At 35.7% G+C, this 27899-nt stretch overlaps 2 protein-coding genes across 9 annotated transcripts in view; one reads left to right on the forward strand and one right to left on the reverse strand.

Moving 5' to 3' along the window:
- The window catches only part of LOC145254811 (glycosaminoglycan xylosylkinase-like), a 795724-nt gene that overhangs the window by 566302 nt on the left and 201523 nt on the right, over positions 1–27899 (reverse strand). The window contains exon 1 of one of the 2 annotated variants that reach the window (XM_080113623.1): positions 10538–10559. The exons of the other annotated variant lie outside the window; for it this stretch is intronic. The gene's annotated coding sequence lies outside the window, so the exon portion shown is untranslated. Of the gene's footprint in view, positions 1–10537; positions 10560–27899 lie in introns of those variants that run through there. 2 annotated transcript variants of the gene reach the window in all.
- The window catches only part of LOC145254812 (uncharacterized), a 560817-nt gene that overhangs the window by 438553 nt on the left and 94365 nt on the right, over positions 1–27899 (forward strand). The gene's annotated exons all lie outside the window — the stretch shown is intronic.

Here is a 27899-nt window from a genome sequence, read left to right on the forward strand (position 1 = left end):
ATGTTGGGCGCGCGCGCGCCCCAACATCACATTCCCCCCCCCATTCAAATGTTAAATGGTGTTCTAATTGGTAAATGTCGGTGTGTTACTTACGGAAAATTTGAAAATTCGATGTTCCAGGTAAAAAAAAAAAAAACAGATAAATTACCCCCCCCCCACTCCAAGTTGGTGTGCTTTCCTTTTCTTATTTTATTTCTTTTTCAGCTAATTTTAAATTTTCCACCCCAAAAGAGCTATAATGTATTTTTGAAAATTAGAAAATTCTTTCCTGGAAAAAAAAAATCCCCTCCCCCCAACGTAGTTTGCTTGGTGAAGCCGTCATTTATGCTACAGCGTGCATGCGAAAAATGCAAAATGGTGGAAAGAAGTTCGTGGGTTCAGGGGTAAATACCATGCAAACGGTAAATTTGCCCCAAGTTTTACTATCAGATTCGTTGTCAGCGACCTCAATTACCTATACAAAAACAAATTAGAGTGGTCGGTGTTCTGTAGTTGCGTATCTGGATATTTACCTTTTTATTTCTTGCTTAAAAAAAATAGCATTAATACAGTAAGTTAGGTAAACTGACTTTTTCGATTAAAAATGGAATTATTTCCCTTTCGTTATTAACTTTTTTTTTAAAATTTTTTTTTTTTAATAAATATTTTATGTTTTATATACATAAAGTACAATTGTTGAATGTTACTGTTTTGATTATATTCGTTTTGGGAGGCACAATTAAAAAATTAAGAAAGATTAAAATGAAGCGAAATTTAAGTTTCCGTTCCATTTTTACAACAATCGTAAAACAGTGCATACTCAGCAAGTTTTATCGTAATTCATAAGCATATTGAAACACTAAATCAACATTTTATTTATTTTTTTGCATAATTAATGATTAAAAAAAAATAAATAATTTGTACATTCTCTTGAAAAAAAGAATCAAACTTTTCTCTACTTTCACATGTGTTCCATTTTAACAAACTGAGCCACAGCAACGCGTGGCCGGGTACAGCTAGTATATATATATATATATATATACACTAGCAGGCAGCCCGGCATTGCCTGGTCATAAAATACATTTAAATATGACATTTTGATTAATGCAAATTTCGTATTTATTATTATATTATTTTGGATCCAATACATAGCAATGATTTAAAATGTTAAAAAAAAAATTATTCGTGCACCACCACCGAGAATCGAAACCAAAACCTTTAGCTTACAATTTACTTTTTCCTTTGTCATTAATGCCTGAGCTATGAAGATATTTTTGCTGCAAGGCTAAAAAATTAGAACATGAACCAATAGCTATTACGTTATGTATGCATATTCATAATGCCGTCGTTTGAACTTTACCTGGAAAATTCTTCTTTTTTTTTTTTCTTTTTTTTTTTAAATTTTCACACTTTTGCACTGATTTTCCCAAATATAAAGTTTCGCATGGGTTCGAATATCCTATATATATAATTTCATGTCTGTAGACCAAAAATTGACGGAAGAGTTTGCTAGGCAAAATTTGTTAAACAATTATATATACGCATACATAAATATATATAGAAAGAGGTTTTGTGTTTACTATAACCATATTATGCAAATATAAATCATGTAGAATATCTGCATGAATATAATTTCACGTAATAGTTAACTAAAGATGATCATCCCATAAGAAAACCGAAAAATAAAAAATTAATAGAGAATTAATTAAAATGAATGTTTAAGAGAATATAGAAATTAGCTAGATCTTTTGCAGATGAATGCAATTCCACGACCCATACATAACAAAGTTGTATTTTCTTTTTAAATAAATAGGAAAAAGGGTTTTTTAATATATGAATATCAATACACACAAAAAAAAAAATTATAGGAGTATATATATATATATATATATATATATATGAAAGAAGGAAAATACTGGTTTCTTTTTCTTTTTTAGAAATACTAATACGAAAGGGATAAAAACAAAAAACAAAAACAAACTAAATAGAATGTGTCCCCTCCCCCCCAAATAGTTCCAACTGTAACCGAAGGTTTCTCTGCTTGCACAAAGTAGGGGGGCTAAAACTGATAGCAAGCGTCTCGAGGACAGGCAGGTGGAACTTAGTCTGTCCTTTGTGCAAATCAGAAAAACACTCCAGAGAGAATGTAGAACCACAGTCCTTTTTATCGACTAAGTGTTGTCCAATAGCCGATTCTATTAATTGGGAACCCCTGGAAATAAAACGCTGGGCGATTCTAACCTGAAGACGTTGGGTAGTTTTGCCTATATAGACGGCACCACACCGACATTGAAATTTGTAAATAATATTGCTTGACTGTGAGATAGGCAAGACGTCTTTGCGAAAAGAGGTGAAAGCGCACTTTGTAGAAAAAATAATTTGGAAGGTTAAAGGACCAAAATTAGAATCGACAAGAGAGGAAATCTTATCCCCGATACGTTGGCCTTCAGGTTCAATCCAAGGTAACTTGAGGTATACCGGAAATGTAGATGGACCATATTTAGATTGCTCAAAAAGGATTCTATTTTCTTGTTGATAACTTTGTTGACCAATGGAGATGGATAGCCATTCACAATGAAAATCCTTTTAACATTATCGATTTCAGAATCGATATAAGAAGGAGAGCAAATGGAAAGTGCCCCTATGGGTTAAGTTTCTAATAAGGTTGAGTTTCCTAGTTGTTGGTGCGAAAGAATCCCAACTAAGGTAAAGTCCAGTAAAAGCAGGTTTTCTATAAATAGACATTACAAAGGAAGACTCATATATAGAAACTAAAACGTCTAAGGTAGGGAGTTATCTTTTTCTGCCTCCATCGTAAATGAGAGGGAAGGGTGTAAATTATTTAATAATTTAAAGAAAGACACAGCTTCGTCATGCGTAGCGAAGCAAGAAAAAGTGTCGTCAACGTAACGCATGTAAAAGGCCGGTCATTGGCACTTATTGAACAACCAAGATCAAAGTGTAGTATCTGTTCCGGCAGATGCTACACTTAAGATAATTTGTACCAGTCAATGGAGGGGAAACCCTCTATACTGGGACAATTATTATTTTTGGTAACCAGAGTGACCCCTTTTAGGGGAGCTGGTTTTTACCTCACATTAAAAACGGCCTTGTGCCTAATTTGCTCGGTGGGGGAGCAAATAAATACCATCTGTTCCGGCAGATACTGTACTTAAGATAATTTGTACCAGTCAATGGAGGGGAAACCCTCTATACTGGGACAATTATTATTTTTGGTAACCAGAGTGACCCCTTTTAGGGGAGCTGGTTTTTACCTCACATTAAAAACGGCCTTGTGCCTAATTTGCTCAGTGGGGGAGCAAATAAATACCATCTGTTCCGGCAGATACTGCAAGCAAAGACCATATGTGTGGGCAACCTCACATATAAGACCTTGGTCAATGTAGGGGCAACCCTTCATACCAATTGTCACTATCCAGCTCCCCTACTCCCCGGGGAGCTGGTCCCCATTTCCCCTTCACTCCTCACATTAAAAATCGGCCTTGTGCCTAATTTGCTCAGTGGGGGAGCAAATAAATACCATCTGTTCCGGCAGATACTGCAAGCTATGACTAGCTATGACTAGCAAAGACCAGATGTGGGGGCAACCCCACATGTCTGACCTTTAACCAGCTCCCATTTCCCACCTCTCGGGAGCTGGTCCCCTTTTCCCCTTCCCCCTCCCTTCACTCCTCACATTAAAAATCGGCCTTGTGCCTAATTTGCTCGGTGGGGGAGCAAATAAATACCATCTGTTCCGGCAGATACTGCACTTAAGATAATTTGTACCAGTCAATGGAGGGGAAACCCTCTATACTGGGACAATTATTATTTTTGGTAACCAGAGTGCCCCCTTTTTGCCTACTTTTAGGGGAGCTGGTTTTTACCTCACATCAAAAACGGCCTTGTGCCTAATTTGCTCAGTGGGGGAGCAAATAAACACCATCTGTTCTTCAGATGCTGCACTTCAATTTCTTGTTCTCTGTCAGTGGAGGAGAAATCCTTCACGACTGAGACAATTTTTATTTTTGTTCCTTTTCTCCACATTAAAAAACGACCCTGGTGTCTAACTCTGTCCCGTGGGGAGACATTGTAAATAGGAACAATTGTTCCAAGAAGCCAACAAAAATATTGGCTAGAGTTGGTCCAAGGGAGGGGGGCATCGATATACAGTCAACCTGGCGATACATAACGTTGGTGAAACTGAAGGAAACGGACTTGGTAGCAAGTTCCATAAGTTCAACAAACACCGCCTCAGGAAAAGAGGTGAGGGCCGAGGCCTCTATATAGAAAATCGGCACAAATATTAATAACCTCGTCAAGAATGACATTTATAAAAATATTATTAATGTCGAAAGAGGCCAGATAACATGAATTAGCAATAAGAGGAAACTGTTTAATTGTCGAAGCAAAATGAAAAGAGTCAGGAGTACAATATGTTGAATAAAAACAACAGACTGGTCCAAGAATTACAACCAACCATTTAGCCAAATTGTGTTGGGCCGAGCCTAGCATTGACAAGATTGATCCCAATAGAGTATACAACTATGGGTATCCGTTAGGCAATCTTTAGGTTTTATTAGAATTCGTGATATTTTTTTTTAATCGACTTATTTTATAACATCCGAATATGGTTCGTTTCTTCTTCATTTTAAAATTTTGCCATTCTAATAAAGATGTGTGTGTGTGTGTGTGTGTTGAGGTTGACTTGACAACAAAATCATTTCTTTCCTTAAAAAACCCAAGTCCGTCATGCAATTGTATAGCTCTGCCTGGCAACGTAAGTATGAGCCAAAGTTTTATTTAGGCTTTACTTCTCCAAATTGTATGTTATGGAATAAGCTGAGATACCTACATGAAGAATAATAGACTTACCCAGAGACTATAAATAAAGCTACATTTAACACGTTATTGGGTAGAGATTGATGGCAGTTATAACCGCCAGAATCATAACATATACTTCTGTAACATACTATTGTGAACACACTTTTTGTTAACTATAGCACTGTGTGTGTGTTTTGATTGCCTGCAAAGCTGCAACAATGTATGAAATATGCAACGGAAACGTTGATAACTGTAAGCTATTTCATCTCATCAGGCTGGCTGATTGGTTGGTTGGTTGTTTTTGTTTTACGGCATATCAACCTTTTTCAGGTTATTTAATGCCGAATCTAGTTATTTTGAGGAATGATTTTTAATGGAGTATATTTTTTGTTTTACGTCAGATTCTATTCAACCCATAGTTGGGACCCTAACAGGTACTACCACTCCGGGTCAGAGTGGGCCTGGGAGCAATGGCAATTAAAGGGTGGCTCCACACTCTCCAAAGCCCGCAAGGTGGAGCCTCACCATCGCATATAGTTTTAGTTCATATCCAGGACCAACATCAGGCTGGAGATTGCTTTTATACCGTTACTGTTATAAAAGAACATCAGATATTATACATAAAACTAGCAAGGATACCCGATGTTGTCCGAGATTGATCGAGAATTAATGAAGGTTTCACACTTCTAATACTTTTGTCATCGAAATCGGTGAAATCACCCATTTTTCAATCAAATCGATTGATTGCTTTGGTCAGGGAATTACAGTGTTTTACCGGGAGGAAGTTTCACATGCCTCCCCATAGTAACTTAGTCCACAATACATTCTAGTTTACGTTGCACTGTAGAGAACTTACTTCTGATTTTATAAAATTATTTTGGTTTGGATTAAAGTTAAAAATGCAACAGAAACATTCATCTCGAACATGCCCCTGTCTTATCAAAGAACCTATTGTTGATTTTGTAGCCAGGCCTTTCTTTCAGGCTTATGTGGTGATAAAACTTCTCAAATGCAGTTGAGATGTTAGGTTGTATAAAAGTGTTAATTTTGTTCAAAATCAGACCGTTCCTTTCTTTAATTCGATTTTCGATACTTATCAGAGGCATTCCGATACAAAAGTTATCTAAGAATACTCCCAGACACATAAAAAGTACATTTGTATGAAATTTTTCAAAAACTGACCCGGACTTTTTGGAATCGATAGGGAACGAATTCACACACATACACACACACACACACACACACACACACACACTGCTTCTTAGATTTGAAAAGTGTAAAGAACGAATCTTATACATACAAATATATAAACATATTCCCATACTTAACTGTAAATAAATAAAATTGTAATCATTTGCGCAGATGTCGAAACTTCGGTTACTATGGATTAATATCTTAATGTTAAAATTCAAGTTACATTAAACTGCTTACAAAGAAATATATTATCATGAAATCCAATCAATTCAAACATTATCTCAAAATATTCTTTTTACTGGCATAATGGTTAGTGATCAAGTGGAGTAATCCATGGAAACGAATGGCACCATCCCCTACATCTCTGTATATTAGTCAATGAAAAAGGAGCCTTTTGGCAGGCCTTGACTATGGTCAATGCTTTTACTTTTATATAAATTAAAAACTAAAAAAAAAAAAAATAGGACTTGCATTATAAAGTGAGAATCCATGTAAAGGGGAGCCTTTCACTCCTGGCCTCCCTCCTCCCCAAATTGTATTCATCTTGAGAGGACCAAACATCCCCCGCCCTATTTTTTTCTTTTCCCATGCAGATTTTTTCACGATGTAGCTCATCTGAGCTCCAATCTATGGTACCTCCTCTCGCCAAACTTTCACGAAAAACACTTGTTTAGCTGAAAACACTGTCAATAATTTCCCCCACTCTTTATCTGTGCCTAAACCTAAACGTAGATTCCATGAACAAAGCTTCTTTCTTAGAACTGCACGCTTGTGGAACTGTCTTCCGTTTGCCTGTTTCCCAGCTGACTACAATATGGTTATCTTCAAGTCCAAGATAAACAAATTTTTGATGAACCATCCCCTTAAGTAATCCAATTTACCAAATTTCCATTACTAACGATTACTACAATATTATCCCATTTACTACTGTACACTCGATAACCCTTGTCCTCAAGCGGCCTCCGGGCCTTGACAAGTGGTGACTCCTGTGAAAAAAAAAGATTTTAGACTCACTTAGAGATCAACATGCTTGTTTTTGGATCTCAACAGGCCGGAAAATAGTGGGCAGTTAGGGTTAAGGTTAGGGTCAGAGTTAGGGTTGGGGTTAGGGTTAGGGTTAAGGTTAAGATTAGGGTTAGGGTTAAGGTTAAGATTAGGGTTAGGGTTAACCCACCTTAACCTTAACCTGGGTATTACCTAGGAGGTCTACCCTTCAAGGTCTTGCCACTCAGCTTTCCGGTGGCATGAGTTTACCGCTTATTGCCTGAGGCGCCCTGACTGGAGAATGCTGACAGAGATGCCCAGACAATTATTGCTAGGCAAGAGTGTTCCTCCTTTAGGGGAGCTTACTTGACATCCCACTTTTCCAACCTTGTGTCACATCATGGTGAGGTGGGCAGCACGTAAATATCTACCCTCATCACTACACCAAAAATATTGCAACAATATATATAAGCTTTAATATGATTATGTCCTGATTTTAATCTTTGTAAAAAGTGGTGGTTCTGTTTTGAGAATTTATTTTAACTGTCCTGGGGCCGGTATTCTATTTTATAAAAGACAAATTTTTGTTTGTATGCCTAACTAAAACTTGAAAAATACACAAAACGCACTCACAAACTTGGTATTTTTTTTTTAATCAACTCAAATTTATATAATTTAATGTGATCAAGATGTGCACACATCTCTTGATGTCATTATGCATTTTCCAGCCACAAACTAAAGAAAAGCCCTGATTTATTTTTATATGTAGTTATTTCCCTTATGTTGATTTATGTTGTGTGTAGTAGTATCCATAGAGAGGAATGGGCTGGGAGAAGAAGACAGGGTGAGTTGAGGAGGGGGGGGAGGGTAAAACAGGGTGAGGGAATAGAAGTCATGTTACATTTCTGCCCAGGATAATGCTAGGTAGCCCCGCTAGTTTATTTATAAAAAGAAATATTTTATAGTCATGGATTGCTCAAACGACCTATCATCTTTCTTCATCTTTCCTGAAAACTAGCCCTGTCTAATAAGATTAAACAGACAAGTTACAATGGAGACATCTATATATATAAAAGCGAAAATGTGTGTATGTATGTTCGCTTTTTGTGTAGGTCCCAGAAAGGCTTTTTTCTGAGAAGTGGTCGGTCAGTTCACAACTTCTTAAAACTTTTTATATCACATATAAATCATAATATCTCCGAGTAAACAACGGAGCTCGCCTGTCTATTTAATTTGCTCGACTTCGGGAAGATAAATATTCAACATTTGTCGCTCGCCGCATGTGGATTAGTCTTTTTCCTAAAAAACAAAAGCGACACTAATTCTGGCGGTATTTTCCGTCTATCGGCGGAAATGTCCGAAAGCAATCAGATTTGATCAATGTGGAAATATTTTCCTTATATCAAACAATTGCTATTCAAATTGGACAAGGGGAGCTGGTCCCCCCCATCACCAATATCTTGGGGAAACAAAAATAAAAAAAGCTTTCCGCAGTAAATGAAATACTATCCCACAGTCAAAGTTGACCTCATTAAGTCATTAAAATGTGCACCTGCCAAATCTAAGTAATTAAATAAATTCCGTTAGTATCTTGTGGTGGGCCAATGGTTAAAGTCGCACACTTTTTTTTTTCAACTTCGCCTTAAGGGTTCGGGTTCGATCCTCATACTCACCTACCAAAACTTTTTTTTTATTTTAACCCCCCCCCCTGGAGTTTTGATTTACCCAAAACCACACACACCTCCAAACACCCGGGCAACACTGGGTACCCTCAGCTAGTCTATATATATATAAAAGCAAAAATGTATGTTTGTATGTCTGCCTAAAACTTTCAACAGGAGCAACGGATTTTCCCCGAGATCAGTATCATTTTGAAGCTCGACCCTTCAGAAGACAAATATCGAAAAATCTGCCAAAATCATCAATTCCTTCACCCTCAACTGGGCATTTTTCTCGCTGAACTTTCGAAAGTCATCACCTCTTTTCGATTGTCTAGCCTTAATTTTAACCTATATCACTTCCGGTTTGGCATCAGGCGCAACAGCTAACGTGTCACGTTTTTTTCCTCCCTCCTTTACGGTATGCATTTGAGCCTGCCTGCCTATTACCTCCTATTTTTTTTTTTTTTTGCGCTCGCAATTTTCGTTTTTTTATTTTTGTTTTGCTCAACCAACACTCTTACACACACACACCTCCATTTTCTTTTCTGTCTTCGCGTCACAGGTTCGAGCCTACCTACCTACTGTTACATAGAATTATCCTTGAAGTTATCACTATGGTTATAATAGAGGGGCACCAAATTGACGTTTGGTGTATAACATAAAAGGGGAGGACCATAATTGTATTTGTTGTCATGGAATGATTATTATTAGAATGAAAGGAGATTATGCATGTCATAAAAGAATTCCGTGTGCGTATGATCGTCTAGTTTCATATGCGGTTGTGTGTTCATCTCTAATTGTTCATATGCTTTTGTGTGTGTGTTACATGCATTTTCTTCAACATACCTTACTTCATGTGTCGTCGATGTTGATCCATCTGGAATTCATCTTCTCTTGGAGGGAGACTGGTACCTGTTAGACGAAGATTTATCACTCCAAGATGATGAATTGGTTTTATAGTTTTTTATTTTCCTTCCAGATGTCGACACAGAATATGAAAGTGAATCTTGCTTGCTTTGAACACGTCAGCGTCCCCCACCCCCAGTGAAGGGGAGGGAACAGCTATTAAGCCGTCCGTCTTCTTCAAAGTCCAAATCCAGTTTCTCAGATCTAGCCAACCTGACCACGTCACTCATACGTAATCTGGTCAGCTGACCCTCGGTTCTGGTAAACGTGTCTACACTCCACGTTTACTCACCTCTCTCTCTCTCTCTCTCTCTCTCAATCCATTCTGTAACACCTACTACAACTTTTTTTGTTTTTTTTTGATCGACACACACCTCCAGATACCCGGGCAACGCTGGGCACTGAGGCTAGTACAACATAAATAAAATAAAGATTTAAATCTGTTATTCTAAGACAAACATCCGAGTGAGTGTTGAGAAGTGAACACTAGCAGGAGAATGAACAAAGAGAAAAACAGTGTAAGAAAAAAAAAAAAAAAAAAAAAAACGAGTGAAAGACTAGGACAGGGCTGAGAGAGCATATTACAAGTTGGATTGAACCTGTCTGTGTCAGCATCTTCTGACAGTTTATGGTAAGCTGTCAGAAAAAGCTGACCTGATTAGTCAATGAGCAATCAGTTGTCATTATTTGGGGGAAAAAATCGGTACTTATAGAGTTTAATCAAGACATTAAAAAATGAAAATATTGAAAAAAAAAATTATATTGTACGTAATCGTTATGGAATGAAGTTCTCTGAAAAAATCACTTAATTTGATCAAGTACTTTTTTTTTGTTTTTTTATTTCAACGTAAAAACACATTTTTATGATAGCGTGCTGAAGGTAGCTATGTTTGGATTTTTAGAACATGCAACGGGGAGATAACTCATTCTAAAGCGCCGACACCATGTTAAATAATAGCTTCTCTTTCTAAAAATCGAAACATAGTTACCTTTTACTTCGGTATTATAACAAATTGCTTCCTCGCTGTAAAAAAAAAAAAGTGAAATTTTTTCGGAGAACTTCATTCCATAACGGGTACGTACAATATATCCTTTTTTTCATTTTTTTTAATGTCTTGATTAAACTGTACAAGTACCAAAAAATTACTTATCCAATACTATTTAAAAAAAAAAAAAAATTGTTTTCGATCATAGTTGTTTCCATGAACAAAAACATCTATTTTCTTCATTAAAAAAAAAAAATTTATATATAAAACTTTTTTTTTTTACAAAACCAACAAACAAAAACTTTTAATGAAAAAAGAACAAAAACATTTGATTTTCGTTCATAGTTGTTTCTATATTTTCGTCTGAAAAAAATACTTTGAAACATTTGTTGAAAAAAATAAAAACAATAAAAAAATATTTCTTTCATATAATAAAACCAACGGTAAATCTTATCTTCTTATTCTAAAGTTTTGAATTTATTGTCTGGCAGTGTTCTCATTAACCTTTTTTTCAAATGACTTTTCCGGCTGCTAACCGTAAACTGCGGAAAGATACGCCGCAGCCTTGGGTCAATACCTTAAATGAAAATTTTATTTTTATCTTGGAGAGAAACAGTTGTCTCCCTTGAATTGCTCCAGATAAATATTGACCAGATATTATTGAATGAAACTAATCAGCAAATTTGGTCCAAAAATATACAATTTGTTTCTAGACGCGCTCTCCCCTCGCCACTTAGTGAATGTGCTGAACACAAAAGCCACACATTTTTTTTTACTAATTGGTATCTCTGAATGAAAAGAACTTCGTGAAATATTGATACATTCAACGTTATTTTTGATAATTGAATAAGGAAAAAACTAGTTTAACAGGCACATTGTTTAGTATGAGATAAAAAAAATAAAAATTTAAGTAAAAAAAAAAACCTTTCAAAGAAACTAATTACCTCCTCCACCTACTGCCGCGGAGCTTAAAATAATGATAACATACGAATGAGCTTCAGTCTCAGGTCGACACCTCTCCATGTAAAATATTCACAACAATAACTCGTCTAATTACAACCATTTTCCATAATTTCTTTCTCTCTCTCTCTCTCTCTCTCTCTCTCTCACTGTCTCTGTGCTTAAAACTACACAAAACTTCCATGAACAAAGTTTCTTTCCTGGAACTACCTGTGCATGGAACACAATACCATGGGGCTGCTTCCTAACTGACTACACTATAGTCGTATTAAAGTCCAATGTAAACAAAGTTTTGTTGAATCATCCTCTTAAATAATCAAATCCTGCCGATCTTCCACCATCCTTACCAATCATCAGCGTTGACTCACCACCGCCTCACAATAATTACCTTTATCCTCGAGTGGCCTTTGGCCCTTGCTAAATAGCGACTCTTTAGTAATGATGTATAAAAATACAATAGAGTCTGAAGTAATTATTAATATCGACTGGACTGAGAATTGAATCTTCAACACCTTGAAAACTCGACCCATTTGACGACAAATACTGAACAATTGAACAAAAACAGTAATTCCTTCATCCTAAACTGGGCAGTTTTCTGCAGGGAGGGGTCGGTGTTTTGAGTCGCCATTTTTGCAAGTTATCGTATCGGTTGGATTGACTTTGCTTAATTTCAACGTTCTGAACTTCCGGTCGTATCATGGAGCATCGGTAAGATGTCAGATTTTCTTTCACTTTCTTTTCCGTCTTCACGTCATGGGTTCAAGTTTGCCTACCTACTACTATTTTTTTTTCTAACACCTCTCTCCACCTGGGGTTCCTTACTACACCACCTACACACACCCGGGCAACACCGTGTACCCTCCACCCCCACCTCTCTAATACCATTATCTTTTTTGGTTTTTTACTTCTTTCTCCACCCTATTGTTGTTTTGCTTCCCCCCTGCTACTACCACTTTTTTTTTTAACACCTTTCTCCACCCGGACTTTCTACTGTTATTTTAACTCCCCCTACACACACACACACACATCTTTCCACACCCGGGCAACTGTAATGTTATGACTCTTTAGGCTGTGATCATAGCATAGTATCTGTTAACTGTGGCAAGTGGGGTCAAGGGTCAAAATGTTATTATTATTGTTATTGTATTCTTGTTAATTGATTTGAGCGACGGATGGTCGCTGGATCAGTTATGATTAGAAGAATAAACAATTAAATTGCGGGAGAAATGATTGACGTGTAAATCGCAAAAGGAATGTCAAAATAGAAAATATATGTAAACATTATTTTGGGGTTTTGAATAAACAAATAACTAGTTGTGGATTAGATTGATGTGAGACACGTAACTAGGTGACGTAAGAGAACACTTGATGTAGTTAGTTTTGGAGAGATTCAGAGAGTTGAGGATTGACCACCAGAGCGGACAGACGTCTAGACAGGGGTGGATAGACAGCTAGGAGTGGGCTGTAAGAACAGAAATGTAGACAAACTGCAGATCCTGTCAAAACCATTTGAGACAACTGGTCATATTGAGGAGAGGAAATACTGTTCTCAATTTCTTTACTCAGTGTTTAAGAGATGAAGAACTTTTATGGAACATTTGAATATCTATATATATCTCATGTAGAGTTCAGATTGCTGCATCGGAAAGGCCAGTTAAAAATACATAATATACTTTGTTATTTTCTTTAATTTAATCCCTTTTTTAGAATTTATTAGACAAAATTTAACTTTTATTTTACCGTGCCAATAAATATGATCATCACTGTATATATATCATATATATCTCATGTAGAGTTCAAATGTTAGCCCAAGGTATGTACTTCTTGTTTACCGAGAGCTTTGACTGAAGGAAAATGAAAAAAAGTCGAGGATGCAATTAAACGATATCAGCTTATTTTCAAACACCCAGTTCAATCAAGCGAAGCATGCAAGGGAAGCATGAGGAGGTATGTACTCCGCACAAAGTTTAACAGTGATGGAAACAGTTGTTCAAAATTGGGTTATTTGGAACATATTTGCTCAGGTGATTTAGTTCAAGTAGCAGCTGTTAGATTTAATTGACAGAAGCTATTTGATTTGGCTGATAAATAATATTATGTGATTCTACAAAGAGTCTCCAATAAGTTTCCAGACTTTTTTTTGTACAGGCATTGAAAATTATTATAGACTCTAAATTCAGTATGTTATTGCTATACATCTTATGATATGACGGACCAATTTTATTTTTATTTCAGGTTCAAATGAACAGCTACAGCAGGAACTGGAATACATCCTAGTAAAAACCTTTAGGAGAACGATATGCAATAAAGTTCTGTTTTAAACTTACAAAAAAATCCATCAAAATATATGGAATGCTTTAGACTGCTTTTGGACCATCTCGCATGAATCGAGCATCAGTTTTTGAGTGGCATAAGAGATTCATGGAAGGCAGGGACTCTGTGAGGGATGATGAGAGGTGTGGGAGGAGTAAAGAAGTCAGAACACCAGAGTTGATTGGTCCAATAAAGAATTTCATGGATAAGAACCATCGTGTGTCTATAGAAACAAGATATGCACAGTTTGATGTCAGTCTGGGAACTGTACACATAATTATCCCCAAAGAACTGAAGATGTGGAAGATTTGTGCGAATGCACCAGTCCACAACTCAATCCTTGTCACAGACTATTTGACCAAGATGAGCATCAAGACAGTTCCTCACCCTCCCTATAGTCCAGACCTTGCTCCCTGTGACTTTTGGTTATTTTCTAAGCTCAAGAAAAACCTTAGAGTCTGTCGTTATGAGACAATTGAGGAGTTGAAAGAGGCTTTGACGAAGGTTATTAACACGATCACAGAAGAGGACTTCCATGGGAGCTTTCCAGAAGTTGTTGGAACTGTACAACAAGTGCATTGCAGCTGAAGGAGATTACTTCAAAGGGAACTAGAGTGTCATGTGTGTACTATCAATAAAAGTAGCCATACGAAAAAAAGTCTGGAAACTTATTGAAGGCACCTCATACATTTTAACACATAGAAATATACATTTCTGAATTTTTGAGATGAGGATTAATTATTTATATTATTTGGATTATTCGAACTACTGTTCTCACCTTGAGTATTATTTTCACAACATTTTGGTCAATGTAACCTCTAGCCTTCTTCAGGTGTATCTTGCTGAGCTTGGGAATCAGTCTGTTGAACTCTCGAATCTGGACAGACTTTTGATCGGAACACTTTCTTTAATCTATGGGTGTAGCATGCTCTCATTTCGCAAGGACCCCTGGCATAGTGGATAAAGTACTTAATAAAATTCAGTTGTAAAGTTACATTCTTCACTCGAAATACAACTGCAAATGACTTAGGACTTCTACCCTGTCATGGTTGATGGAACAAGCTAATGAAAAAATCATATCTCTGATTCAATCCTCAACCTGTTGTAATCAGCCATGTCAAATACGTCTTAGGATGGAGTACTGTCACCACATCTGGAATGATGTAACTCAGAGCATCCTTTCCTATATTGACAGTGTACAAAACTGACTTCGAAATCTAGGGAAGAGACGCCCTCTTAACTTCCCTAGAGTCACTTTCTCACCGAAGAGATGTCAGTAGTTTTTCCCTGCTCTATCATTATTTTCGTGGTAGGTGCTCGACTGAGCTCAAATCTATGGTTTCACCCCATAAAACATTCACAGCAAAAACTTGTCTAGCTACAACCACTGTCAATGATTTCCCTTTGTCCATCTGTGTGCCTAAAACTAAACTGAACTTCCACGAACAAAGTTTCTTTGCTAGGAATAAGTCTGTTGGACACAATATCACAGGACTGCTTTCCGGCTGACTACAACATGGTTGCTTTCAAATCCAATGTAAACAAGTTTTTGTTGATTTTTCGTCTTAAAAAAAATCAAGTTTTCTTTAGGATGGCAGCGGGATATGCTCTCTTTCACTAAAAAAATGCCATCATGGTGTGTATCCCAAATAATCTCTGACAACTGGTCTTCTTGTGCGACTTAGCAGCTAAGCCCAGCAAAACAGGTTTCTACTAACTGGGAGAAGGGGCAAAAGTGGTTTACTGGTGCCTTAAAACCAGTCACTTCGGGGAGGTCGAGCTCATTAACTTTGGATGGCATCCCACCTAGTAGAAGTCAACTCTAATTAAAAGCCTCTGATGCCTTGCATGATTACTCCATCAGGGAAAAGGATTAAACCCCGACAGAAAATTCAAAGATGGAATCCCTAAGGTGGCCTGACTGCTGTGACACAGCTGTATAGACTGTCTTTCTCTTGGATCCTCTAGCTTTAGGGAGAGGGGGTGGACTGCTGCATAAGCAAGAGCTATCCTGCCACATCCCCTGCCCAGGATATGTAGCTCCACTTCATCAGAACTTTGCCATCGTCTCCCGAGATGAACGGGTGCCGTTGCCAGTATCTCACACTCCACCTGACAAATTCATTAAACTTCATCCTCAAGTGACCTTTGCGCCTTGATAAATGGAGACTAAATATATACTAGCAGGGCTACCCGGCGTTGCTCGGGACCATATAAACAATGAGAAAATTGAAGTTGGTTTTGAACATATTTGTTATTCTTCAGATAGAGGAATTTTCAATGTCTATGTATCATTTGCTATTTTGAGCAAAAGAATATTTTACCTACTCTAGGACGGGTATTGCGCATGTATGAAATAATTGTACCTTCCCTAGGATAGGTAATTCACAGCATGCATATGAAATAATTTTACCTTCGCGAGGACAGGTAATGTACAACACATGTTTAAAATAAGGTTACCTCCCCTCGGACGGGTAATTTAAATACATATATGAAACAATTTAACACATAGTAATGATAAATGGAGACTCGTATGTATATATAGTTTAGTCTGTGTGTATGCTGATTCTTTTTTCTGAGTCATTTGTATATTTGGGGGTCATATTATTGGAGTTTATTAAAGCATGCAATTGTTCAACAAGTTTTTTTTGTTGTTTTTTTTTTTTTTTTTTGCTTTGAATAAATTTATCAGACTGAATTATTTATCAGACTGATTATTTCTACATGCTTACATAAGAGAAGAACTTTATAACTAAATTCACTCCGGCAGTGAACAAATCATAAAACACAACATGCAAAAATACACAGCATAAAGAGCGCGCACACACACACACACACACACACACACACATACATACATACATACATACATACATAAGAACGAGTGTACCATATCGAAGCAGCATTCACTCTTCGCCCAAAGGAGGAAGTTTCATTGGGATATCAAACAGTGGTATAATTAACAAAAAGTGTATCAACAAAATTATGTTATCGAAGTATACGTTATGATTCTGGGGTCATAACTGCCACAAATCGCTGCCAGATGTAACTATATTTATTGTTTCTTGGTAAATCCGTTTATTCATGAAATGGGAATGTTCAGTTTACCACATAAAAGTACTTAAAGCCGATCACGAGAAAAATGGTTGCATCACTCTACCACTCCAGTAGGTATCACATTGCCGATGCAATCCTCCATCTGTATGAGAACCAGGTATGCCTTAAAATGGAGTACTGTTGCCACATCTAGTTAGGAACTGCTCAGCATATCCTATCCTGCCTTGATAGAGTTCAAAACATAGTAGATGATTCCCTTTTCTCTTCCCTACAATGTCTTTCTCACAAAAGAAATGTTGCAAGTGTTTCTGCTCTATCGTTATTTTCATGGCAAGTGATCAACTGAACTCTAATCTATGGTCTCCCTTTCCAAACTTTCACAAAAAAAAACACTCGACTATCTACAACCAGTATATACGATTTCACACACTCTCTAACTGTGCCTAAATCTAAACACAGATTCCATGAACAAAGCTTCTTTCTCAGAACTGCCCGTCTGTGGAACACTGTTCTGTTGGCCTGCTTCCCGATTGAATGCAACCTTCAAATCCAATGTAAACAAATTCTTGTTGAGCCGTCCCCATAAACAATCAAATTCTACCCAATTTACACCATTAATGATTACTATACTACTACCTTACATTCATTAACCGTTATCCTCGAGTACCCTTTGGCCCTTAATAAGTGATGATTCGCAACTAAGAGAAAAAAAAGGCTGTTTCACCATGGATAGCACACAATAAGAGACACAAGACCACCATAAAGTTGCATGCATGTTCTCTGAGCAAAGTAGTTCATGTATGTTAGGCCGTCTCAGTTATTTGTACAAATATCAATTGTTGAACCAATCAGTCGTTCCCTTGTGGTTGATATCAGACGAATATTGAAGAGCCGAATCAGTCGTACTGGGAATTGCACACTTCGGTGAAGACTGTTCATTGAAGGTTATCCATTTGTTGAAAGTTTTGCATTTGGTAAAGGTTAATTGTTTGTTGAAGGCTGCTCAAGACGGTTGGCTAGTCTATAAAACCTAAGGATTCACATCCATTTATTTCTTTAATTATTTTTAGTAAAAGTTTTGTTTCAAGTTTTTAATCTTTTTCAAATATGTTTTCATTGTGTAAACTTCTGCTAGGACATATCTTTGTCATTGCAAATACTACCCTCCCCAAACCGTATGCTAACTAATGTGTCAATCTCTCTGGGACATGATTTCAACGGTCACCCAGTTTCCCCTCTCCCTATATATATATATATATATATATATATATATATATATATATATATATATATATATATATATATATATATATATATATATATATATATATATATATATATATATATATATATATATATATATATATATATATATATATATATATATATATATATATATATATATATATATATATATATATATATATACACACACGTTTTATTTTTTATTACCATATCTTTCTGTTAAGTTACATTATTGTTTCAGCTACCCGGCCGTTTTTTTGGCCGTCTGTAGCTTCCTCAGACTTTTACATTTAATTATGATTAGGCAGTTATGATATATATATATATATATATATATATATATACCATAACTGCCTAATCATAATTAAATGCCGCTATCCTAATTAGCTGCTTTCCCTTTTCTTTTTTTTCTTTCTTTCTTCTATTTCTATATAAATTATCTATCTCACATTTTTTTTCACTCTTCTGTCTCTCTATCCCTGTCTGTTTCTGGTTTGATATTTACCCTCTCCCCGCCGCCCCTTGTAACTTCTTAATGACTTTACAATTGACTGTTGCCGTTTTTTTGTTTTTTTTCGAGTTTGTACATCTCCCAATTTCTCTTTTTCTCACTATAATAAATATTTATTTCTGTGAAGTTTGATGAAATTATTGGATCGTTAATATGATTCGGTCATCGAAACATGTGTAACCAAGCAGATTAAAAACGGTAATAAAAACACATTTTGCTCTACAGCAGTATTGAGCACTTTTTATTCAACAATGATATTTTTAAAGTCCGTGAGAGAAATAAATAGAACCATTTTTTTTTCAAGAGAACTTGAAAGAAAAAATTTGAATGTCAAAGTTTTTTTGTTTTTTTTGCTGGCTGTAATGATTTATCTAAGCTCAATAAATTCATTGTCGTGTGCTCCATTCTTAAGACTGATTAATATTAAAAAATAAATTTTTATTCTTTCTTCTAATTTATTAAAAGTCGTCTGCCTTGCTTTTTAATTGATAGCTACATTTGTTATTGCTTTTTAATTGGCGGATCAGTTAATTTTTAATTAGTCAGTGCTGATTGAGTCAGAGCATATATGTACATAAATTTGGTGTGCAAGATGCAACAGTACCGCCTCACGTAATATATTTTTTTATATTAAGTAACATTTATATACTTTGATAACGTATATTTATTCGTCAGACCTTTTACCTTCTTTTATCAATCTACTACTTTTAGAAATAGGTGTAAGTGTTTATTTTTTCAAATAATTATTTCATATAGTTTTTCATTTGTTAAATAATGGTCGGTCAACGTTGGAAAAAGGTCAGGTCTAGAAATTCAATTAAAAGGAACTCGGGCAATAACACGTTCTCCCAAAAATAGCAAGCGGATTAAAAGAACAATCTCTGATATAATTACGTTCCAGATTATGACTGGTGATGTAGAAAGATGTCTAATATGGAACAAAGGAAGAATAGAATAAGTTCATGATAAATAAACAAATCCTTTTGAGTTAAAGTTGAAAAAGAGTCTGCTCACCGACGAACGCGTGTGTACGCATTTTTGTCATCACCATCAAGCTACCACCCCCATTTCTCTCTTGTACATAATCACAAGCTCCAAGTATCGAATAAATGGTATTGTTTTGATAACCCTAATTTTGTCGTTTATTTGATAAATACAGCATTGGTGTCGTTAAAAGTACAGATAAAACTAATTGATGAAAATAAATATACACTTGCATGCACGAAAACATGCAGAGCTGATTTTTATACATACATTTCAAGACTCATTTGTTATCAGACATATTTGATTTGATTTTCTTTCTCGTCTATCATATCAACTTTTGGTTTTATAAACCAATTTTGTCATTTATTTAATAAATACAGCATATTTCCAATGAGCGTTCGTGTCATTAAAAGTACAGATAAAACTAATTGACAAAAATAAATATACACTTGCATGCACGAAAAACATGTGGAGTTGATTTTCATACATTTCAAGACTCATTTGTTATCAGACACATTTGATTTGATTTTTTTTCTCATCTATCATACAACCTTTTTTGGTTTTATAATCAAAAGTTTTCTCAGCTAGTGCAGAATATGCTCTAACATGGCCAGGTATCATCCAAGCTTTACAATCTTGGGCCAAGCTGTTTACTTGGTTCATATTCATCCAATCACAAACGTTGTCTATTCATTTTTTCTTTTGTCTTTCGTCCAACTTCTTTGTATGTCTACAATGCATATTTTTCATAGCTTTAAACCGGAATGCTTAATGTGACTAAACAATCGCAAGACTTCACATTTGATGACGGAGGATGATGATGGGATGTCAGTGAATTTTGAAGTGTAATATCTCTTCCTCAGATGCTGCAGTTCAATTTCTTGTTCTCTCTTCAGTGGAAGAGAAATCCTTCACAACTGAGACAATTTTTACTTTTGTTGCTTTCGCCATGTTAGAAAATATCCCTGGTGTTTAACTCTGTCCCGTGGGGAGAAAAGTAAATAGGAACATTTGATGAACGAGTTATTTCAGGAAATGAACCTGTCTACTGGCGACGTTGTTCGGTCCATTTAGCCCCATTAGATTATTTTCTTTGGGGATATGTCAATAAATAGGAACTCTGTGTAACATGGTTGTTACTTTTTAACTGTGTTGCTACAGTTCAAACATATCCTGGACCCACACGCCATCTGATACCACCGCAAAGGAATAAACAAATAAAAAAGAAACAAATAAAAATCTGACTCAGCATTTTTTTTGCTAAATTCAAATGAAGTGGTTCCTTTAAAACAACGCATTTCACTCAGTCCTTTCGTGCACACACACACACGCTTTTTAAAAGTCTTTCTCCCCGCCACCTCGGGCTGGCTGTCAGCCAGCACTTTCTCACCCTCGACTTTACACGTCCATCTTGCCCAGCATGCAACATGCTTCTTGTTTGATCACGTGCTGTCCGTTTTTCATTTTATTTTGATGAAAACCTGTGCACACCTAATTTGCATATGTGCTTTAACGGCTGCTGCTGTTAATACTTTTACTAGCCAGCTATCCCTTGGCTGCTACTGATTCTCTCACATGCGCCCATACTCATTTTGTTAGATCTGTAATATTCATGTAATAAGATAGTTTATGACCAGCAATGAAGCACATGATGTGGCTTTTTCTTTTTACTATTTCATCGAGGCTAAAAGACACTCAAGGATAAGGATTAACAAGTTGAATGATGATTAAAAATAGTGTGGAGTACAAAATAGACTTTGTGGCTTGGTGGGGGATGCCCTTTTCTCTTCCCTGCAACCTCTTTCCCACAGAAGAGACGTAGCGAGCCTGTCTTTGTTCTATTGTTATTTCTATGGCAAGTGCTCGTCTGAGCTCCAATCTCTGGTCCTCCCTCGCCAATCTTTTTCAAAAAACACCCGACTAGCTGAAACCACCGTCAATAATTTCCCCCACTCCTTATCTGTGCCTAAATCAAAGCGTAGATTCCATGAACAAAGCTTCTTTCTTAGAACTGCATGCCTGTGGAACTCTGTTCCGCTTGCCTGTTTCCCTCCAGACTCCAATCTCGATGTCTTCAAGTCCAACACAAACAAATTCCTGATGAACCACCCCCCTAAGTGATGACACCTTATCAATTCTCCAATACTATTGTTACATTATCCCATTGATTACTGTACACACAATAACCCTTATCCCCGAGTGGCCATTGGGCCTTGATAAGTGGTGAACTCCATGTAAAATAAATAAATAAATAAAATCTGATGACATAAGAATTGCTTGAAACACATTTTTATCGAAATTACATTGCGGAAATAGATCTGTTCATGGAAAGTCCGTTTGATGTTAGGCAGATGTTATACAGAGGAGCATAATGAAAGTTTTTTTGCAGTGGTGACAGAAGGACAAGTTCTTGCTGTGAAGGTTTTCCTCAGAGATTGAAGCTGATTTATGGCATATCAACTCTTTCTGAATTGTTTAATGCCAAATAGGCTCATGAGAAAATTATTTCTGCTCGAGTTCTTATAATTTCCAAATATTTATTTGCGCAAATATAATTAATCTGGAACGACCCTTTTGTTGTCTTAGTGCTGGAGGTGGTCGTGTGTTTAGCTCTACCATCGGAGTAAGATTAGCACAGGGTAAGTTCTGCAAACTGTTGCTAGTCCTGACATCATGAGCTACCTCTTTCACTATCAGGGGTAGGGTATATAGCAGGGGTGTTGGGCACCCACCCAGTGATGCCAATTTTGAAAATAATTTTTTTTCACGTTACCATCTCACATTTTGATAAAAAAATGTAAAGTTATACTTAGAGCAAGAAATGAAAACTCCAAACTTTATTACAAAAAACAAACTGGTACAGGAAATTTTAGCTCAAAATTATGTTCTGGGAATTTTCCGAAAATTGGTTGGTTTAGCATTAATAATTAATCAGTAAAGAGAGAGAGAGAGAGAGAGAGAGTCATGATACCGACATTACACTGTTCTAAGCTTGGTATAAAAGATTTAAACTTGAATGCATGTTTGTATTATCCATTACAGAATATGGGTCAATATTAGGAACTTCTGAATAGAATCTCATAAAAGGGTCTCTCTTCTTCTCTCCATTTAACATTAGTTTCCTTTTGTTCTGGGATCAGATTCTTTATTTTATACATCACAGGCTCATGGTATAGTTGAGTGAGTCAACTGTCTCTGAACTCCATTCTGGACATATTTTCATTGTCCACTACAAAAATATGGATCAATATTAGGAATTTCTGAATATGATCTAATAAATGATCTCTCTCTCTCTCTTCATTTAATGTTAGTTTTCCTTAAATCCTGGGATCAGATGTCTTCTTTATATAACACAGGCTCATTATAGTCTTTGTGGTCAACTGTCTCTAAATTCCATTTTGTACAATCTCGTCTTAATCAACTTCTTCCTTGGTAATTCAAACTTCTTGGCATGTGCTTCTCATTTGAGAAACACCTTGGCACCAAGACCGAAATTCTTATTTTCATGCCTTGTTGTATTGCATGCAAATGCTGCATAGATTTTTCACTTGCTTGACAGTGGTAACACTCTGCTGGCTAGTAATGACAGAAGTTCCTTGAGCTCACTTAATCCAATCCTAATTCTTGCAATCACACTATCATTCGCTCTACCCTGAATTCTAATTCCATAGTACTTATGTTACAGAAGAGGGGGGGAGTTGTAGGTGGCAGAGATGGTTCTGGAGAGGATGGTCGGCTGTTTGGGCTTGCAAGGACGAGGTCAATATAGGCCAGACTCAGGATCCAGGTGCACCAAGAATGATGTCAAAGAAGTTCAAAAGTAGAATTCCAGGGGATAGAGATCAGCAGAACTGACCGATATTTCAGACAGTGTATGGAGGAATGTTCTGATGTCATCCATCTCAATAAAAGAAAGAGAGCCAGATGAGAAGAGAAGCGGTGACCACGGGCAGGAAAGCGGATACATTATCTCTCTGTCATCTTGAACACATCGCAATCACAATCTCTCTATGCTGTCAGTGTTGCCACTGGAAAATAAACATTGTTTCTAATCAATTATTTCTGTTGCTCATTATTTAAAAGTACAAGAGACTTTTTCTGTGTTTATGTTTGATTGTGGAGGCATGCATAATTGTACAGATTTCAAACCAGCTAATTTTATGAATAACACAACACTGACTCCATCCACTCATAGTCTTTGCAATCATACTTGCACCTACTCTACTCTGAGTTTCAATAATATCACAGAGGTAATAAACCTTTTCGATAACCTCAATTGCTTCACCATATAAATATTCTTTCTCCACATCTGAGTTCCCATCCCTCTCCAATGACTTACACACAAATTGGTTGTATCTTCTCAGCCATTATGTATATAGTACAACCCCGGGATACGTTTGTTGTCAGGTTACGATGTGGAACAATGTTTTTCTGGACCCTGGTTATGGAATTTTCCCTGCCTTACGGTGTTATTTATAATGTTATTTGATTATATACATGTGTATTATATATTGTACTGTATTTTGCTACTAATTTTTCATGTTGTATCCCATATATATATATATATATATATATATATATGAAAATCACTTTGTGTGTGTGCGTGAGTTCCTCTCTCATAGGTTTCAAAACGGCTGAGCCTATCTTTTGCAAATTTTACACAAAGCTAATTTATATCTGGCAGTGTTCCTAAATGTTTTGTACAGAAATTCATCTGATAAATATCAATCATCAAAAAAAATATGATCTTAAAAATAGTCTTTCTTCTCTTATAGATAAAACAGAATTTTTACAGGGGTATATTTTATATTATATAGTTATATTATGGCCAAGATTTCACTGGTGTAGCGTAAAATATTCCCCTGTAAAAGTTCTTTTTTTTTTTTTATCTATAGAAGAAGAAAAAACTATTTTTAAAATTGTCAAGCCCAAATATCAGCTGACGTGATATTGTAAACAAACACAGACAGCATTTGATGAACGATATTATCATTATTATTATTTTATATTTTTTTGCGAATTAGTCCACTGGGCAAATTATTCCTCGAATTATATAATATTCAAGAGAGGATTGATTGTATAATAATAATACATACACAATTTGCATAAATTAAAATATCATGTTTAAGCGTATTGTACGACCAGGCAATGCCGGACGTCCAGCTAGTTCTCTTTAAAACTACTAATAATTTCACTGCAGATTTTGCACTGGTACCACAAAAAATTGAATTGCACCTAACTTCCTTTCCTTTTGTGTAATTCTTCATTTTCAAAAATATGTAGTTTGAACCAGCAACAAAAAAAAGTTTGAAAGAAGTACTTTTCGGTAATGTATCTTTAGCCATAATTATTGGTGGTTGAGGTTTCTTGTAGTTATTGAAGGAAACAAGCTTAGTCTTGGTAGCATTGAATGTGACCATCTATTTTTGTCCCTATTCCACTACAGATTGGAGGCCATCCTCTAGTGTTTCTGCCATTTCTTTAGATATGTGTCCATTTATACTAAGCAGAGGAATTTTCCATTTTTTTGGGGGGTGGGGCTTTATAACCGTACAATTATTGACCACTTTCGTCTTTGTAACATTCACCTTTAGACCTTTAATTTCCATAGCATTTTTCCGTGTCTTTAACTTAAAAAAATTAGCCATTGTTTCACAAGCAAGTACTTTGTCATCAATTTCAGTGGTCGTCACCATTCTTAACACGAGGAGGTTGTAACAATTTGTGTTTTTTGTAATAAGGCTCGCTCGGCAGTTTCCAGTTATTCCCATCATCTTTTCTGGACAACTCATACGGAACTCGCTGACCAATGCTTCTCAGACACAAATGAAAAGCAACGTCGAGATTCAACCTTCTTCTGAGGTCATCACATCTAAGCCTGTCTTTAAAACTCAGTCTACACATCCATCGTATCATTCTCACATGATTTCTTTCCCTGCAACACATATTCCTCAACTCTCATTAGCCAGGTTTAGTTTAATCATTATAGAGGTACTAAAAAAATTCAATACATTTCTTTAAAAATGAAAGATAAGAACTGTTTCAGTTGAGGCTTTATACTTTTGTATGAATCATTTTATAAAAAAAAAAGAAAATGTAAATATTTACAGCCTATTTCACTCTTGTTAATGCTAGAAATGCCTGTTCCAAATTTCATAAGAATTGGTTCAATACTTGCAAAGTTTTAAGAAAAAGTAAAAATTTTCTTCTGAAGAAAAAATAAATAAATAAACAATACGCAAACCTTTAATGGTGTCTCCAAGATAAAGAAATCGTTTGGCAGATAAAAAAAAAAAAATATCGCTCACCTGCAAGAAAAAAAAAAAGAAAAGAAAAATTATAAAGAAAAAAGAATTAAAAAGTCAATGATTTTTTTAAATTGTATAATTGGATTTATCGTTCTCCATTATAATTAAAGTAATTGTAACGTACAATAAAAAGACCATCCTCAAATCAATAAACACTTAATAAAACGTCCTCCTAAGTCATCAAATTTTATTTAAGTACTTCAACATTTATCAAATCGCGATTTCCACAAAGTTATTCAAGTGTGCCCGACAGATGGCGGGAATAACCAGAAACGATCGACAAGTAGTTTTCTGGATATTAAGACATTTTTTTTTCCAATGTATTACGTCAATGAATTTCAGTGGTCGTCACCATTCTTAATATGAGGAGGCTGTAACAATTTGTGTTTTTTGTAATAAGGCTCGCTCGGCAGTTTCCAGTTATTCCCGTCATCTGTCGGGCACGCCCGAATAACTTTGTTGAAATAGCAGAAGTACCTTTTATTTATTACCTTTTTTATTTTAAATCCTCTCGTAATATTCATCATCATTCAAGTGGCAATCTATCCTTCTTATTAAACTATAGTGGTTGTTTAATAATAATAATGATGATAATAATAAACAGGGTTTCTTTTTTATTTCTATGAAACGTACTCGTCCAAACTTCAATATCTGACTTCCTTAAAAAGCCATCAAAACAAGAACTCACCTTTCTACCACCATTGCAAAGACATTTTCTCTCTTCCTCCAAGTTTCTTTCCAATATCAACAAACACTTGTTGTAAACCGTCCTTATAAGTCATCAAATTTTTATTCCTTCCATTCATGATTTTCAATTCTCTCATAATAGTCATTATTTAAATGATAATATAACCTTCTCATTAAGTCTTATTATTCATCGAGAGTCTTTTAGCCTTGATAATATGATTAATTAAAAATATTTACTTGGACTTATTCACTACTAGCATTTCAGCCCAGTGTTGCTTTGGTGTTTGGATGTGTATGTTGAGCAAAAAAAAAAAAGTGGTAGTAGGAAGGCAGGCTTGAACCCGTACCGCAAAGGAGCAAAAGAACGGGGTAAAACCTAACGTTTATGCTGTTACGACCATCGCCAAACCGGAAGCGACAATTTTTAAAATTAAGGCTAGACAATCTAAAGGAGAGGATAACTTTAAAAGATATCAGCGAGAAAAGTGACCCCCCCCCTGTAGAAAAGTGCCCGGTTGAAGGAGAAGATATTAATGTTTTTAGCCAATTTTTCGATATTTGTCGTATGAAAGGTCGAACTTTAAAACGATACTGATCTTGGTAAAATCCGTCGCCTCTATTGAAAGTTTAAGGCAGACATACAAACATACATACATACATACATACATACATTTATATATTAATAACTAAAAATTTTCGACCCAAACTGATGAAAAAGCTTGTCCTATCTCTGAATACCCTTTATGTAAAATTTCAAATATTTAGACAAGAAATTGTCTGAGTAATTTGGAAGAGACCGCAGAGGTCAATTTTTTATACACTTTGACCCCTATTATGACCCCTTAAAATTTATTGCTTTGGGTTCAAATCAAGTTATTAAGTTAGATCTATATCCAAGGAACCTATATCTAAAATTTCATGTGTTTAGACACAAAATTGTCGGAGGAGTTTAGTAGAGTTCTCAAAGGTCAAATCGTTGAACTTTGACCCCTTAATCGCCAAATTTCTGGCCAAAAACTGATCACATCGATTTCCCCAAATCTCAGTACCCTGTATATCAAATTTCGAGTCTGTAGACTAAAAATTGACAGTTATTGCGTAAGGAATTGTACACAAACACACACACAGACAGACACGTTCACTTTTATAGATATATAGATTGCTAGAACTCAAATGGAAATATGCACAAAAATCTCCCTTTTAAAGATACTTAAAAAAAAAAAAATTCATGAGAGGGAATAGTTGAATTTTTTATTCTATGAAAAAAGAAAAAAAAATTTTAAATCACGTCGGGATCGCC

The sequence above is a fragment of the Euprymna scolopes genome, chromosome 30 (assembly GCF_053919585.1).
Source record: "Euprymna scolopes isolate OS-2025 chromosome 30, ASM5391958v1, whole genome shotgun sequence".
Lineage (NCBI taxonomy): Eukaryota > Metazoa > Mollusca > Cephalopoda > Sepiida > Sepiolidae > Euprymna > Euprymna scolopes.